Source organism: Panthera pardus, unplaced genomic scaffold (genome assembly GCF_024362965.1).
Source record: "Panthera pardus isolate Hobbes unplaced genomic scaffold, ASM2436296v1 HiC_scaffold_25, whole genome shotgun sequence".
Lineage (NCBI taxonomy): Eukaryota > Metazoa > Chordata > Mammalia > Carnivora > Felidae > Panthera > Panthera pardus.
This window is the reverse complement of record NW_026526821.1, coordinates 86,439,328-86,455,452: the sequence shown is the minus strand read 5'-3', so window position 1 is coordinate 86,455,452 and position 16,125 is coordinate 86,439,328.

The window sequence follows — 16,125 nt, the reverse complement described above, 5'->3', positions numbered from 1 at the left end:
TAAAAAAAAAAAAAAAGGCCTGTCCCCTTTCCTTCCTTGTAGTGAACTCTGTTCACTCTGGGAAACCCCTTGTCATGAATTTGGAACACTGGCACAGCTTCAAATGGTTATAGTCAGAACAGCAGAATGGACTGGGAGAGGGTAAATGAGGGAGCCTGCAGTTGGGGAATCCAGTATCCATTAGACCAAGTAATTTTTTTTTTTAATGTTTATTATTTTTGAGAGAGAGAGAGAGAGAGAGACAGAGCATGAGCAGGGGAGGGGCAGAGAGAGAGGGAAACACAGAATCTGAAGTAGGCTCCAGGCTCAGCACAGAGCTTGACATGGGACTCTAAACCAGGAGATCATGACCTGAGTCAAAGTCAGACGCTTACCTGACTGAGCTACCCAGGCAGCCCAGGACCAGTTAATTTTTTTTTTTTTTATGGTTATTTATTTTGAGAGAGAGAAAGAGAGAAAATGCAAGTAGGGGAGAGGCAAAGAGAGAGGGGGAGAGAGAGAATCCCAAGCAGGCTCCATGCTGTCAGCATGGAGCCTGACTCAGGGGCGCATACTCACAAACCATGAGATCATGACCTGAGCAGAGATCAAGAGTTGGATGCTTAACTAACTGAACCACCCAGGTACTCCTAGACCAGTTAACTTTTTACTCCAGTGATTCTCATTTCTGGTTGCATATTAGAATCACCTGGGCAGCTGTTAAAAATCCCAAAGCCCAGGCCCCAAACCAGACTAATTACATCAGAATGCCTGGGGGATAGGTCCCAGGACTCAGGATTTTTTAAAGCCCCCCACGTGGTTATATTAGGCAGCCAAGGTGGGATGGTGATCGGCATACTCTGACCGGCATGCCAAAACAGTTTGGCAATCTTTGTAAAAGAAATTGAGAAAGGGGTGCCTGGGTAGCTCAGTTGGTAAAGCGTGTGACTCTTGATTTTGGGGTTGTAAGTTTGAGCCCCATATTGGGTGTAGATATTACTTAAAAATAAAATCTTAAAAAAAGAAATTGGGAAAGAATGCAGATAGATTGCTGTGTATTTCATTGGCATTAAAAACCATTTAAAATGTACGTATTCCTGAGGGTGAGTTTTTAACTTGGATGTTCTCTGCCATGTGACAACTCCTTTACTGTATCAGGGCATGTATCTGTGATGCACCCCAACCTGACACCAACATCTTTGCCACCAGGGAGGCATTTTGGCCAATAGGTTAATAATGGAGGTTCTTTCTTACCTAGGGCAAATTACGGAATCAGTGCAAAGTGCCTGGCAAGTAGTCAACCTTGTAAAAACTGGAGCTATTATTATTATTATATATAGCTTTATACCTTCATGCTTCCATGAGCAAAGTAAGTGTTCAGTAAAAGTTCATTTGTTGGTGGGCATAGGGTGGCACTGCCCAACAGAAACATCATGGAAGCCACAGATAGAATTACAAATTTTCTAGCAGTCATATTTTAATATGACAAATGAAACAGATGAAATCAATTTTAATAACACAGATTACTTAATACATCCAAATATTATTTCAACATGTAGTCAGTGTAAAAAAGTATTCATAAATTACTGAGTTATTCTATGCTTTTCCCCCCATACTAAGTCTTTGAAATCTGGTGGATATTTTACATCATAATTCAGACCAGTCACATTTCACATGCTCAGCAGCCACACGCTCCTGGCAAGTGGCTACGTGCTGGACAGCACAGGTTTCATGTCCCCAGATCTGCACGTTGTAAGTTTCCATTAACTGTGCACCTCTGGGCTGGTCCCGTCTCCTGACCCCTGCTCACAGGGGCATCCATGCTCTGCCCAGGCCACTTGTTCTAACCTGAGCCCACTCTGAAAAAGGCCACAGTTTTTAGCCTAATACTGTAAACCCTAATCTTTGTGTGAACATCAACATGCCTTAGCAAGTTCCATTGGCCTCATCCTTGCTTCAGCTTGCCTGCTGACACTGGGACATTTGTGGCCATAAAAGGAAAGTTACATTTTGTCTGAATTTTTACACAAAAAAAGGCATCTGCCCAGGGAGGGACAGGGCAGGAAGTTCACAGGAGCTGCTGTACCTGTGACTCTTACCACTCAGGCCCCGCCCCGCTGGGGGTGGCAGCCCCGTGGCCCTCACAGCTCAGCAGCATGAGTCATCGTGGTCACTCGTTAAACCTTCGCTCCAGTCTCAGAGCCGCTTTTGTTTTTCAGTTGAATAGGCAGCCCAGAACAGACACACGCACGCGCACACGCACACGCACGCGCGGTGAACCCAGCCGAGGGCGTGGTTCCTAAGCGGAAAAGCGTATTGTTTGCCATAATTACCATCCTATCCTTGAACCTGGCCCTCCACTGCTATTCCAGGGGTCTCTGGGTTTCCCTGTTAGGGAAGCTGTCTGCGGTTGAACTTAAGGCAGGAGGTTGGAGAATAATTCAGATCCTAACTGAAGAGCAGAACAAGGCAGGAATTCATCCTCTTCTGACTGGGGGGATGTCCACAGCCCCCGCAGGAACCCGCTGCCTCAGCCAGGGCAGCAGAGCCTCTCCTGGTCCTCCCACCCAGGGGTGGAGATTCAGCCTCCATACGCACAAATTGACTTTTTTGACCTCAGCAATTCTCAACCATGGTTGCACATTAGAATCACTGGGGCAGCTTTTTAAATTCCTGATAGCCAGGACAAAAATCAGACCGATTAAATCAGGCTCTCTTATTAAGGCCTTTACTCTGACCAGGTATATTTACAATTTCAAGATTCATCTGAAACCCTAAGCTCTGCCCAGCAGCCCTGAAGTCCTCCCCAGTCAGCAGGGCCCTAGGGCAGTGATTCCACACATCCCCTGTTCTCAGGGCTACCACCTCCTAACTGCAAGTTCGGTGGAGAAAGGTCAGAGGTTGGAAATTTTCTCTAGAGACACCAATCCTCATCCATCTTACATCCTTCCCTCCCACTTCAGAGAATGCAGAGATGGAGATTAATAGGGCGCCTACATGGGAGCCCATCTCTTCCACACCCTTTGTTCTTTGCTTGGTTAGATTTTCCTCCTCTTTCTCCATCTTTCAGTCTCTCTCACTGTCTTCTTTTTCTGCTTATAAATAGCTTTGTGTCACTACTACTTGCAAAATCCGAATCCTTTCCTCAATTCTGTCTCCCTGTCAGTTTAGTACCTCATCTCTTGGCTTCTCTTCCCTGCTATGCTTCTGGAAGGAGTCCTTATAGTACTCCTTATAGTAGCCTGTCACCTCACCTCAATCACTGCAGGTGACTTCAGCCCTATCATAACACTGACACACCTGACACTCACTAGGGTCATCAGTAACCTAGATACTAAATCCTTGGCCTGTTTTCCATCCCTACCCCACCCCCCCTTACTCTTTGGCTGTGTTCATCATTTCTCATCTTTGGTTCCCTGTGACTCTTCTCTTTACTAATTAATGTTTATCTCTTGGATGGTTTCCTCTTCCTCTGCTCAGCCTTGAGCTTTGTGTCCCCCACTTCCATCCTTGGCCTTCTCTCCATGTGAGTTTCTCTATCCCAAGGCTTCAACCACCGCCTGTTGTTAAGTGTCAAATCTTTGTCTCTAGCTCAGATGTCTTGAATGTCCAGCTGTCTACTGGACATCTTCACACTAATACCCCTCTGAACAAGTCCACAACGGAACCCATTATATTCTTCCCAGCAAATTTGCTCTTCCTATAGTCATCACACTTAACAGCGAAGCACTAAAGTATTACCATAAAAGTTCGGAACACCAAAAGGTGCCTGCTGTCATGACTGTTATTTAGAATTGTTCTGAAGGAACGATAGAAATCTGAATAGAAAAATCTATTCAATTCAGTAAGTCTTAAGAGAAAAATAAGAGCAATACTTGTTGGAAATGGGGCAATTATCAATGTTTGCAGATGTAGAAAATTCCAGAGAATCACTTTTTAAAAAAATGTTTATTTATTTTTGAGAAAGAGAGAGAGCACAAGCAGGAGAGGGGCAAAGAGAGAGGGAGACAGAGAATCTGAGCAGGGGAGGGCAGAGAGAGAGGGAGACAAAGCCCAATGTGGGACTCAAACTCACAAACCCTGAGATCATGACCTGAGCCAGTCTGACACTCAGCCAGCTGAGCCACCCAGGCGCTCCTGGAGAATTGCTTTTAAAACAGAGTTGATAAAAGAATTTGGCAAGTTTGCTTGTTACAAATGAATGGCATACTAAGAAGCGGCATTGCTTTATGGCATTATTCCTTCACTCATTTAAAAACTTTTATTGAGGGGCGCCTGGGTGGCGCAGTCGGTTAAGCGTCCGACTTCAGCCAGGTCACGATCTCGCGGTCTGTGAGTTCGAGCCCCGCGTCAGGCTCTGAGCTGATGGCTCGGAGCCTGGAGCCTGTTTCCGATTCTGTGTCTCCATCTCTCTCTGCCCCTCCCCCGTTCATGCTCTGTCTCTCTCTGTCCCAAAAATAAATAAAAAACGTTGAAAAAAAAAATTTAAAAAAATAAAATAAAAATAAAAACTTTTATTGAGAGCCTACAATGTGAAGGCAACGTTTCTTAAGCTCTAGGGCTACAGTTATGAACAAAAGATGTTGGTCTTTGCTCACGTGCAGCTTATTTCTAGTAATAAGTTAGATATTATATTTTTTAAAAAAGATGACATTTAGAATAGCCACGACAAATATAAAATCTCTAGGAATGAACTTCACCAGCACTGTGTATGACCTCTCAGAATAAAACCATTCTAAGACATAAAGGAATCTTTAAAAATGGAAAGAAATACTATGTATCTAGATTGGAAAATCTAATGCGAATTTTAATTTTAATTAATTAATTTTGAATGTTCTTCGATGCAATAAGTTTAGTCAGAAGTTTAGATGAGAGAAAATAGTCAAGAAAATGTTGAAAGGGGAGTAAGGCTTATGCTACCAGTTATTGCCATTTAGTACACAGATGCAGTAACCAACCAGGGCAGAGCTGGCACAGGAAACGACAGGCACATTGATACAAGGAAAGTGTAGAATAAAAAAGAATGTGTTATCTAATAAAGGCCTCTCACATCAATGGGGTAAAGGGTGGATTAGTCTAGCAATGACACAAAGTTTCATCCTGATGCCAAATCTCACAGGTTGGAGGTGGCTGCCTGAAGCTCAAGGAGGGCTGTGAGGCCTAGTCTAGGCTTAGCCAGGGGTTCTGTGTTTGATTAGAAATGTCTTCCAGAGGCCCAGGAGGGGAAGACTACACTCAGACCACATATTTTTCATTCCTGTGTTATTCAATAAATATCATTGGGACAACTAGCTAGCAGTTTGGCAGGGAGGGGAATCACTAGCTTTTCCTATTGTATATACCAAAATAAATTTCAGATGGATTAGATTTAAATGTAAAAAAATGAAAGTATGAAATACTAGAAGAAAGAAGAGGAAAATTTTTGAAAGTAATTATTGTGGTGAGGGAAAGACTTCCCAAGCGTGATGCTAAAGACAGAAACCATAAAGTTAAACATTGATAGATTTAGCTACTTAGTCATTAGAAACTTCTGCAAAGCAGAAGTTAAATGGGAACTGGCACATTAAGAAAAAAAAATGCAGCATATCTGATGAAGGGTTAATACTTTACTACATAATGAGGCCTTCAATCACTAAGAAAAGTATGAACACACCAATAGAAAAAGGTGAAAAAGATGTTGTTAATAGGTAATTCACCAAAGGAGAAGTGCAAACAGCTGAGAAACATAAAAATTTTATTTTACTCACCAGTAATCTAAGGAATGAAAATGAACACAGTGCTATGCCATTTTTTTTTTTTTCACCTGCCAGACTGGCAAAGAAAAATCTCTAGTGTGGTGAAGAATGTGGGAAACAATATTGAGAAAATCCCAGCTAATGGGGCCTAGTCGCTTTTTGCACAAAATCCACTTTGTAATGGTTTCTGAGTAGTTTTTTCAGAGAGCAGTCAAGCTATTACAGGTAGCATTTACTGGAGAGATCTGAGAAAAGTTGTGAAAGAAGATCTTTGTAGCTAAACTATAATTCTGTAAATTTGTGGTTAGCTAGAATATCCTGTCAGACTGTTAAGTTCTAGTTTCCTTTTCTTATTTTAAAATGTCTCTTCCTAAGAAATGGGTCATGAGTGTGTAGGCTATTGTCCCCTAATAAAGCTTTAACTGCTTGGATACCCAAATCCCTTGCTAAATTTGGGTATAAACTGGCCCCACCTCAGGATACGATGAGACAGCCCCCTGCTGGGCACCACAATGTTGGCATGTGGCCAGGGGGCCCACCCTCGTGGGTTGTCTCCTCTCTTGTGTGGAACTGGAGACTCACAAGTCTCTACCCTTCTAAGCAGGTGAAACCCACCTCATCTGACACAAACAGTAAACCCCAGCATTGTCACCTTGTTCTGGGTTAGCAGTTTTCTCCCAGGGACATTTGGTTGGGAAGTGTCCTGGGATTGTGACATCCAAGATCATCTTCATTCTGGCTCAAATGCGATTTCACTCTTATTGTGTAATACCCCAATAATCAATAGAATAAAAATAGGAACATTTTATTAATACTATAAAAATGCTAATCGGGGGGCGCCCGGGCGGCTCAGTTGGTTGAGTGTCCAACTTCGGGTCAGGTCATGATCCCCAGGTTGGTGAGTTCAAGCCCCATGTCATCGGGCTCTGTGCTGACCACTCGGAGCCTGGAGCCTACTTCAAATTCTGTGTCTCCCTCTCTCTCTCTCTCTCTCTCTCTCTCTCTCTCTCTCTCTCTGCCCCTCCCCCACTCATGCTCTGTCTCTCTCAAAAATAAATAAACAAACCAAAAAAAAAGTTAATCGGGTTCCTCCTGATGTCTTCCTAGGCCAAACAAGCACATTCACACACTGCTGGAAGGAAATTAATTTAGAGGACGTTATTTATCTTTGTGTTGGGCAAAAGGAAAGGATGAAACCAGTAAAAATACTGATGGGGGGGTGGTGCTGCCTGGGTGGCTCAGTCTGCAGAGCATGGGACTCCATCTCAGGATCATGGGTTCATGCCCCATGTTGGGCGTAGGTTTTACTTAAAAAGATAATGATAGGTATTTTTACATAAAAATAATCATAACTTTTAAACCTCTTGCACATCAAAAATATGTTCAGTGTTTATGACAAAGGGCTAATATCCTGAATAAAAAGAGTGCTCTTACAATCATTAAAATAAAAGATGCCCATCCCTGGGGCGCCTGAGTGGTTCAGTCGGGTTAAGTGTCTGACTTCGGCTCAGGTCATGATCTCATGGTTTGTGAGTTCAAGCCCCGCGTCAGGCTCTGGGCTGACAGTTCAGAGCCTGGAGCCCACTTCAGATTCTGTGTCTCCCTCTGTCTGCCCCTCCGGCTGCTTGCACTCTGTCTCTTGCACTGTCTCAAAAATAAATAAACATTAAAAAAAAAAAAGATGCCCATCCCAGGAAAAAAAAAGTGCAAAGGATACAGAGGCAATTTATAAAAGAAAAACATAAATTGCAAAAATCATGGAAAAAAGTTTCAACATTATTAGAAGTTACAGAATACAAATTAAATCCCAAAAAGAGACTGCTTTTTGTTTCACAAATTACAAATGTTAAAAAAAAAATGATAATGCCCAGTGTTGATGAAGGTGCAGGGAAAAGGAAACATTGGTGAGAGTGTACTTTGGTTAATTCTTTCTATAAAGCAACATTTTTCAGAGCAGTCAGGGACCCCTAGGGCTCCTTGAGACTTGAAGAGGTTTGAGGGGTCAAAATTATTTTCATGTCAATACTAAGATGTTATTTGCCCTTTTCATTCCCTCTCACTAGTGTAGAGTACAGTTCTCCAGAATCTGGATGAAGTGTGATGTCACAGCAGATTGATGCAAAAACAGATATGAGACTCCAGCATATTCTATTGTTGCAAATAAGGTAAAAGTTGCAAAAATGTAAAAGGGGTACTTTTCTCACTAACTATATTTTTGTTTCTTTTGGAAAATCGTTATTTTTAATTAAAATATGTATCGCTTGTGTTAGCATTTAATGGTTCACTATAGTTATTTTTAAATGAGTATGTAAATATACAAATGTTTAAAATTTTTCCATGGCTTAACTTCTAAGACAGACAATAGGGATTGAAATGAGCCACACAAAGTCTTTGAGAAACCTCAGTAATTTTTAAGAGTGTAAAGTGGTCCCAAGACCAAAAAGTTTGAGAACTGTTGCTCTAGAGCAAAGAGATTATGTGCATCTAAAGCCTTGAAGGTAGAACTACCTTTTTTTTTTTTTTTTTAATTTATTTAATCTCTACACCCAACATGGGGCTTGAACTCATGACCCTGGGATCAAGAGTCACATGCTCTTTCCACTGAGCCAGCCAGGTGCCCCACAGAGTTACCCTTTAATCCAGCCTTCCATTTTTTGAATAATTTGTCCTAAGGAAATAGATGTATCTCAAATATTTTTGTAAGTATATTCACTGCTGTATTATTTAAGACAGCAAAATGTAAAAACAACTTAAATGTCTAAATAGGAGATTGGTTGGGGCAATAATAAGAAGAAAACATTAGCATAAGTCTTCATGAGCTTAGATTAAGTAGTTTCTTAGGACACCAGAAGCACAACAGTCAAAGAAAAAATAGATGAACTAGGCTTCATCAAAATTAAACACTTTTGTGTTTCAAAGGACATCATCAAGAAAGTTAAGAGACAAGGGTGCCTGGCTGGCTTAGTTAGTAGAGCATGTGACTCGTGATCTTGGGGTTATGAGTTTGAGCCCCATGTTGGATGGAGAGATTACAAAAAAAAATAAATAAACTTAAAAAAAATTCTGATTAAAAAAAAGTTAACAGACAACCCACAGAATGGGGAAAAAATATTTGCAATCATCTATCAGATAAGAATCTAGTATACAGGGGCACCTGGGTGGTTCAGTCAGTTAAGCAGCTGATTTCAGCTCAGGTCGTGATCTCAGGGTTCATGGGTTTGAGCACAGAGCCTGCTTCGGAGCCCGCATCTCCCTCTCCCTCTGCCCCTCCCCTGCTTTCATGCTTTCTCTTTCTCTCAAAAATAAACAAACATTAAAAAAAAAAAGAAGAAGAATCCAGTGTATAGAATACATGAAGTACTCTTTTCAAAAAAATTTTTTTTAATGTTTTATTTATTTTTGAGACAGAGAGAGAGACAGAGCATGAGCGGGGAGGGGCAGAGAGAGAGACACACAGAATCCGAAACCCTCTCCAGAGCCCGATGCCGGGTTCGAACCCATGTACCACGAGATCATGACCTGAGCTGAAGTCAGACGCTTAATCCACTGAGCCACCCAGGTGCCCCTAGAATACATAAAGCACTCTTACAACTCAACAATAAATAAGACAACCCAATTTTTAAAGTGGGCAGAGTATTTTAATAGATGTATCTCCAAAGAAGATATCTAAATGATCAATAAGTGCAAGAAAAGATGCTCAATGAATGACATGCAAATCATAAGGGAAATGCAAATCAAAACCAAAATGAGGTCCCACTTCACATGCCCACTAGGATAACTACCAAAAAAAAAAAAAAAAAAAAGGTATTAGCAAGAAGGTAGAATAATTGGAAAACTCATACCCAACTGTGGGAATAGAAAATGGTGTAGCCATTGTAGAAAACAGTCTGGCCATTCCTCAAAAGTTAAACACAGAGTTACCATATGACCCAACTATTCTACTCCTAGGTATATACCCAAGAAAAATGAAATCTGCATCCACACACAAATTTGTACACAAATGTTCATAATAGCATTATTCATAATAGCTAAAAAGTGGAAACAATCCAAATGTGTATCAACTGATGAATGGATAAACAAAATGTGGTATAGTTATACAATGGACTATATTCAGCCAAAAAAAGGAACGAAGTACTGATACATGTTACAACATGGAGGAACCATGAAAACATGCTAAATGAAAGAAGCTAGATGCAAAAGGTCACATATCGTATTGTTCTATTTATATGATATCTCAACAAGTAAATCCATAGAGTCAGGAAGTAGATTATTGGTTGCCAGGGATGGGGGTGGATGGAGGGGATGAAGAATGAGGAGTGACTGGTAATGGATATGGGTTTCTTTTTGAGGAGATAATAATGTCTGGCGTAAGACTGTGGTGATGATTGCACAACTTTGTGAATATACTAAAACCACTAAATTCACACTTTAAAATGGTGGATTTTATGGTATCTGAATGATATCTCAATTAAAAGAAAACCACCATACAAATTAGTGTGTAGAGTATTATCCCATTATAAAAAAAAAAAAAAAAGAGTAGCATATATATGCTACTTTAAAAAAAGTAATATAGAGCATGGGTGGCTCAGTTGGTGAAACATCTGACTCTTGATTTTCGCTCAGATCATGATCTCAGTGTCATTAGATGGAGCCCCGAGTTGGGCTCTGTGCTGACAGTGCAGAACCTTCTTTGGATTCTCTTTCTCTCTCTGTGTCCCTTCCCTGCACTTGCTCTCTCTCTAAAAAAGTAAATAAATAAAAATAAATAAAAGATGAGTATATAAAACAAATAGAGGTTGTTAACAGCATGGATTTTCATATGCATTGCATATTCATGTACGTTCTATAAAAATATGTTTTGCCATCTTAATTGGAAAATTGGGTAATAGAAGTTATCGAAGGGGCGCCTGGGTGGCGCAGTCGGTTAAGCGTCCGACTTCAGCCAGGTCACGATCTTGCGGTCCGTGAGTTCGAGCCCCGCGTCAGGCTCTGGGCTGATGGCTCGGAGCCTGGAGCCTGTTTCCGATTCTGTGTCTCCCTCTCTCTCTGCCCCTCCCCCGTTCATGCTCTGTCTCTCTCTGTCCCAAAAATAAAAAAAAAAAAAAAAAAAAAAAAAGTTATCGAAGACAAAATAATGTGCACACTATCTGTCCATTTAGACTCTCCCAGGGGCAGTTTTTCTGGCCTGGTGGGACAGTCCAGAATAGTGATTAAAAAAGCAGCTTGGGGAATAAAAAAATTAGAAAGCAGCTTGGGAGCCACATTGCCTGTGTTGAAATACTGGCTGTGCTACTGACTAGCTCTGTAACATTGGACATATCACCTAATTGCTGTGTGACTGTCTCCTCACCTGTAAAATGGCATCAAAATATCTACTGTACAGGGCCTGGTGGAATCAGAGTTAATTCATTTAAAGTGTTTAGAGCAGCACTTTGCATATAGTAAGCTTTTCATACATGTTAGCCAGTCCTGGAGATGTTGCTTGGTGTGGCTCAGATTCCAGGATGGGGAATGACTACATTTAACCGCACTAAAGTCAGGAGCCAGTGAGAGAAGGTTCTTTTATGGGCATACTGAACAAACTCTGAAAATGCTTTAAAATTTTTAATTAATTAATTAATTAAGAAGGGAATTTTGTTTTTATCGTTTCTATTTTTAAATTATTTTTTATTATTTTATTTTTAAATCTTTATTTATTTTGAAAGAGAGAGAGAATATGTGCGTGAGAGAGTGCAAGTTGTGGAGGGGCAGAGAGTGAGGGGGGAGAGAGAGAGAATCCCAAGCAAGCTCTGTGCAGAGCTGGATATGGGGCTCAATCCCACAACCGGGGGATCATGACCTGAGCCAAAATCAAGAGTCAGATGCTCAACTGACTGAGCCATCCAGGTGCCCCTGATATTTATTTTATCTTTTACTTTAAATATAGCTGATACACAATAGAAAATGCTCTTTTTTTAGTTTATCTATTTGGGGCTCAAACTTATGACCCTGAGATCAAGAGTCCCATGCTCTTCTGAGAGTCAGCCAGTGTCCCTAGAAAATGCTTTTTGAAGTAGAGGTGAACTAACAAATGCAGGCACAGCTTTTCATCTATGTAGAGGTAAGATTTAAGAAAGTGTGTCCCCTCACTATGGTTGAACTTCTCAGGGAATAACTAATTTGATGTCTTCCACCACCCAGGAGTGAATGGTGTAGTTAGTATGTTTGCTGTTGCTAAAGTACTGTTGCCTTAGCTCCCCACCAAGGTGTACTTAGCCTGGTGGCAGATGTCTCCAGTGCTAATGCTGCTGGGAGAAGGGGAACAGCTAAGCCACTGTCTCCCTACTTTAGTGAACTTGGGTCCAGGGGGCACTCGGGAGCCAGAGCCCCCTCACAGAGCCCTTATATTTAGGGCAGGAGAGCAGGGGAAAAGAGGAGAAGGGAGTTTGGGTTTTGCCTGGGGGACTAGCCTTCTCTTGTCTGCGCCCTTTGCCTTCCCCTCTACTGTCCTTTCCTCTTCCCGGTAACATCTAAAGGTGACAGCACCTTCTGGGAGATTCAAAGCAAATCTTCCTGGTAGTTCCTTCCTTCCTCCTTCCTCTTTAATCAATTTCCCATGAATAGTTACCCAAAATGGCAAGCTGGGGCTTGTTGCAGCCAGTTTTTTTTTTTTTTTTTTTTTTTTAACTTCTGTTTTTCTCTTTTAGAGTGTTTATAGAAGGTCTGTGTGTCAGAAGTCAGCCCTGTGGCAAGAGGCAAAGGCAGGGATGGGTGCCCACAAAGGCAGTATTATTTCCCAAGGCAGCCAGAGAATTGTGGATATGATCTTATTCATTCTTCCCAGATGGAAGACTAAGACCCAGAAAGACCCATAAAACTTGTCCAAGATCACCCAGGGAGTTGATGCCAAAGCCAAAACTAGAACTCAGCTCTCCTGATCCTTAGCAGAGTGTAATTTTCCTTTTAGAATGTTGATACTCAAGAGCAGGAGCCCCAGTTAGGTGTCCCAGAACCCCAGGCAGGTAACAAAGAGGACAGCCAGGGTTAGAATTATAGAGAAACCATTATTTCCCAGGTGCAGGGATGCCCAAACAGAGTGACTTTGGGGAATGACAGGTCATACTCTATGGGAGAATGAAGACAGAGATAAGAGACTGGCAGGCCTTGCACTGGTGAGGCTGGGGGGAACAGATCCAGAGGATCTATAAGCTATGCTGAGGAGTTTGGATTTTTTTTTTGTAGACCATGGGTGGAGGAGGGACTTGATGGCCTTTAAGTAGGGGAGTGATGTGGTCAGATTGGAATTTTAGGAAGGCCCCTCCAGTGGCCAGGCCAGGCAAGGTGGCCAGAGGACTTGGCAATGGAATGCTTCTCTGGTGGTGACTGCCTATTTATATGTCTGGCTAGGTGCTGCCTCATTGGCAGGAAGTGACAACCCTAGCGATGCTGGACAGTGCGTGGTTCACTACTAAGGGTAGCCATGAGAAGCAGGAGTGAGGTGTGTTCAACTCACAAACCGCAAGCCCTTAGCCAACAATGTTACTGTCCAGGTGACAGAATAAGTAGCTGCTCTTGGGGTGAACCTGAGTGGTGATGGGGTGAACCTGAGTGGTGATTCATTGCCCAAACTGCTGGCTGGGGTGGCATATGTAGTGGTAGTATACACGTGTGTATGTTGAGTGGGGCAAGAGAGGGGCCTGGGGATTGGGGAAAACTTCTAAACACATGGGACAACTCCTATGGCTATGACCCAACAGGTGCTTGTTGACCTGTTCAGTCTTCTCGACTGTGGCATTGTTTGTGGCCTAACAGCTGGTGGTAGGATAGGGCTGCAGCAAGAAACACAGCAACTGCAGAGGGGGCTTATTGATTTCCAGTCCTCAATCCAGAAGAGGATGGGACATGCTCAGACTGCCCCAAAGAGACAAGAGAAGAGTGCTGAAATGCACGTCCTGATAGGAAAGGGGACAAAGTGGATTAAATTCTAATAGACTGGCCTGGCACCTGATATTCATTGCTCCAAGACCCTCTTCTATCCATAGTCCTTTTTTTTTTTTTTTTTAAGTTTTATTTATTTGAGTACTCTCTACACTCAATGTGGGGCTTGAACTCATGACCCCGAGATCAAGAGCTGTACACTCCTCTGACCAAGCCAGCCAAGTGCCCCTCCATAGTCCTTTCTTACCTAGCTTTTATTTTCAGCTTCCTATTGGTTCCTTATTATCTGCCTTTAGTGAAGCTCCTTTCAAAAACAACAAACCACTCCCCCCCCCAACCCCAAATCTTTTCCCCAATCCTCCCTGACTCAAGTTATTGTACTATTTCTCTTTCTCTCTTGCACTCTCAGCATTTGAGTGATCTACACTCCTGTCTCCAATTCCTTACTCCCAGGCCCTCCTCTCCTGGTGTAATCTGCCTTCTTCCCATCACTTTTCTGACATTCTGCTTCCCAAGGATATCCATGACATTGGAAGTGTCTTCCTCAGTATCACCTTGAAGTGGTCTCTACAAATGAGTGGAAGGAATTAAAAAAAAAAACCACAAAAAATGATTAGAAATTAGATTTCAATTTGTTTACCTGAACTGTTATAAAATTTTTGTTTTCTAACTATATAATATTTAGGATTATGCTTGTATTAAGTTTATAAGTAAGCATGACTAATATACATATAGTAATTTAGAAATAAACATGTAATAGTGTATATGCTAAAGACTTTTTACTGAAGGGGTACACTTAAAGACTATTTGGGGCTCACGACTTTTCAGGATAAAGCTCAAACCCTTTATTCTGGCATTCAAGGCTACTTTAGCCTCAAATGATTTTGTGGCTTCCTCTACTCCTTTTCCCTCTCTTTATCACATACCATGCTTTTAATTAGCTACTACACATCTTCCAATTTTACCAAAACATCATTTTAGGTCAAAGTATTTTGTACAAAGTAAATGTTCAATCAAATCTATTAAATCTCTCTGTAACATTATTGAAAATTTCCTTAAAATTTTCCTTCTTGACTCCTCTCAAGGGCACTACCCTGGTTTTTCTCCTGCTGCTTTGACTACTTCTTCATTGGCTACTTCTTCTATATTCATTCTACAAATACTGCTAATATGTTATGGTGACAGGCACCAGAAATACCATGGTGAACAAGTAGACTAGGTCCCTTACCCCAAAGCTTAATCTTCCTCCTTTACCTGTCTCCATGTAGCTCACTCTTTCAGTTTGTCTATTTCTAGCTACTTGTTGAGTATTCCTCCCTGCAAATACTACCATCCTCAGGTCTCAATTCATTGCTCCCCTCCTTATATCTCTCCTGGCCTCCACATTCGGTTTCAATCTCCCTTGCATTGGCTCCTTTCTACATGCATTCCTAGTGATGCCACTTCCCAACCTGTATTAGAATCTAGAGGTAGTTTTCTAACTGCTGTTCCCGACTTTAGTCCATCCAAGTTGCCATTCATTCTGTGCCTTGCAGCCTAACTCATTATTTTACAAATTATTGCCAGATTTGCCTTTGAATGGATGGGAGGGGAAAGACATTGAGGGAAATTTGAGGCCTAATTTTGATCTGGCATTTAAACCACTTCACCTAACCAATTTTAGGGACTCCTCAAAGACCATTTGGCCTGGGTTTGAGGGATTAATTTAATTATCCACTCCCACCCTACTCTATGAAAACATGATTTGTGCTCATTATCTCCAGAGGACAATGAACCTATTTCTGGGTCCTCACTAGGTCATCCCTTTCCTGTCCTGGTCCTTCAGTCCAATGGTCTTCTCCTGGCTTGTCATTTAGTACACACTGGTTTGTTCTCTAACTTTTAAATATTTGTCCTTTCTGTCCAGAGACACTGTGGACAGAAATGGGCCTTTGGTTTTTTAGTCTTAAGTATATTGAAGTTTACTTTGTAAGCAGTGTTGTGCTTTACATACACGCTCTCATTTTTTTCCACAAGCCCAAGAGATGTGTACTTTTAACACCTCTATTTTATATAGAGGCTAACTAATTTGCCCAAGGCCACGACAGGCAGAACTCAAATTTGAACTCAGGTTTAACTCCAGAATGTGGGTTCCCTTCAGTGACTGCCTGTCTGACTCCACAGTTGTGTATAAAATGTATGGTAGGCCCCAATCTTACCTCCAGGGACTCTTGGAACCAGGTCTGTAGTTTAGAAAAAAAGAACAGATATCCTGTAGAGAATAAGCCTCAACAAATATTGTGTGGAATACTCCCCTCCCACAGGAATTTCTCTTTGCTGTTAGTGATCTCCCACAGTGCCTGGGGTTTGAACTAATCACTCTGGCACCTAATCGTTCACTATCTTATATTGTATTGCTGTTTCTAGCGTGTCTTTGCCTAATGGTAGAGAATTTTTCTTCTCATGAAGTCTAGCCTAATCCTACTGGCTGGTGTGGACATAAGGCAACTAGGCC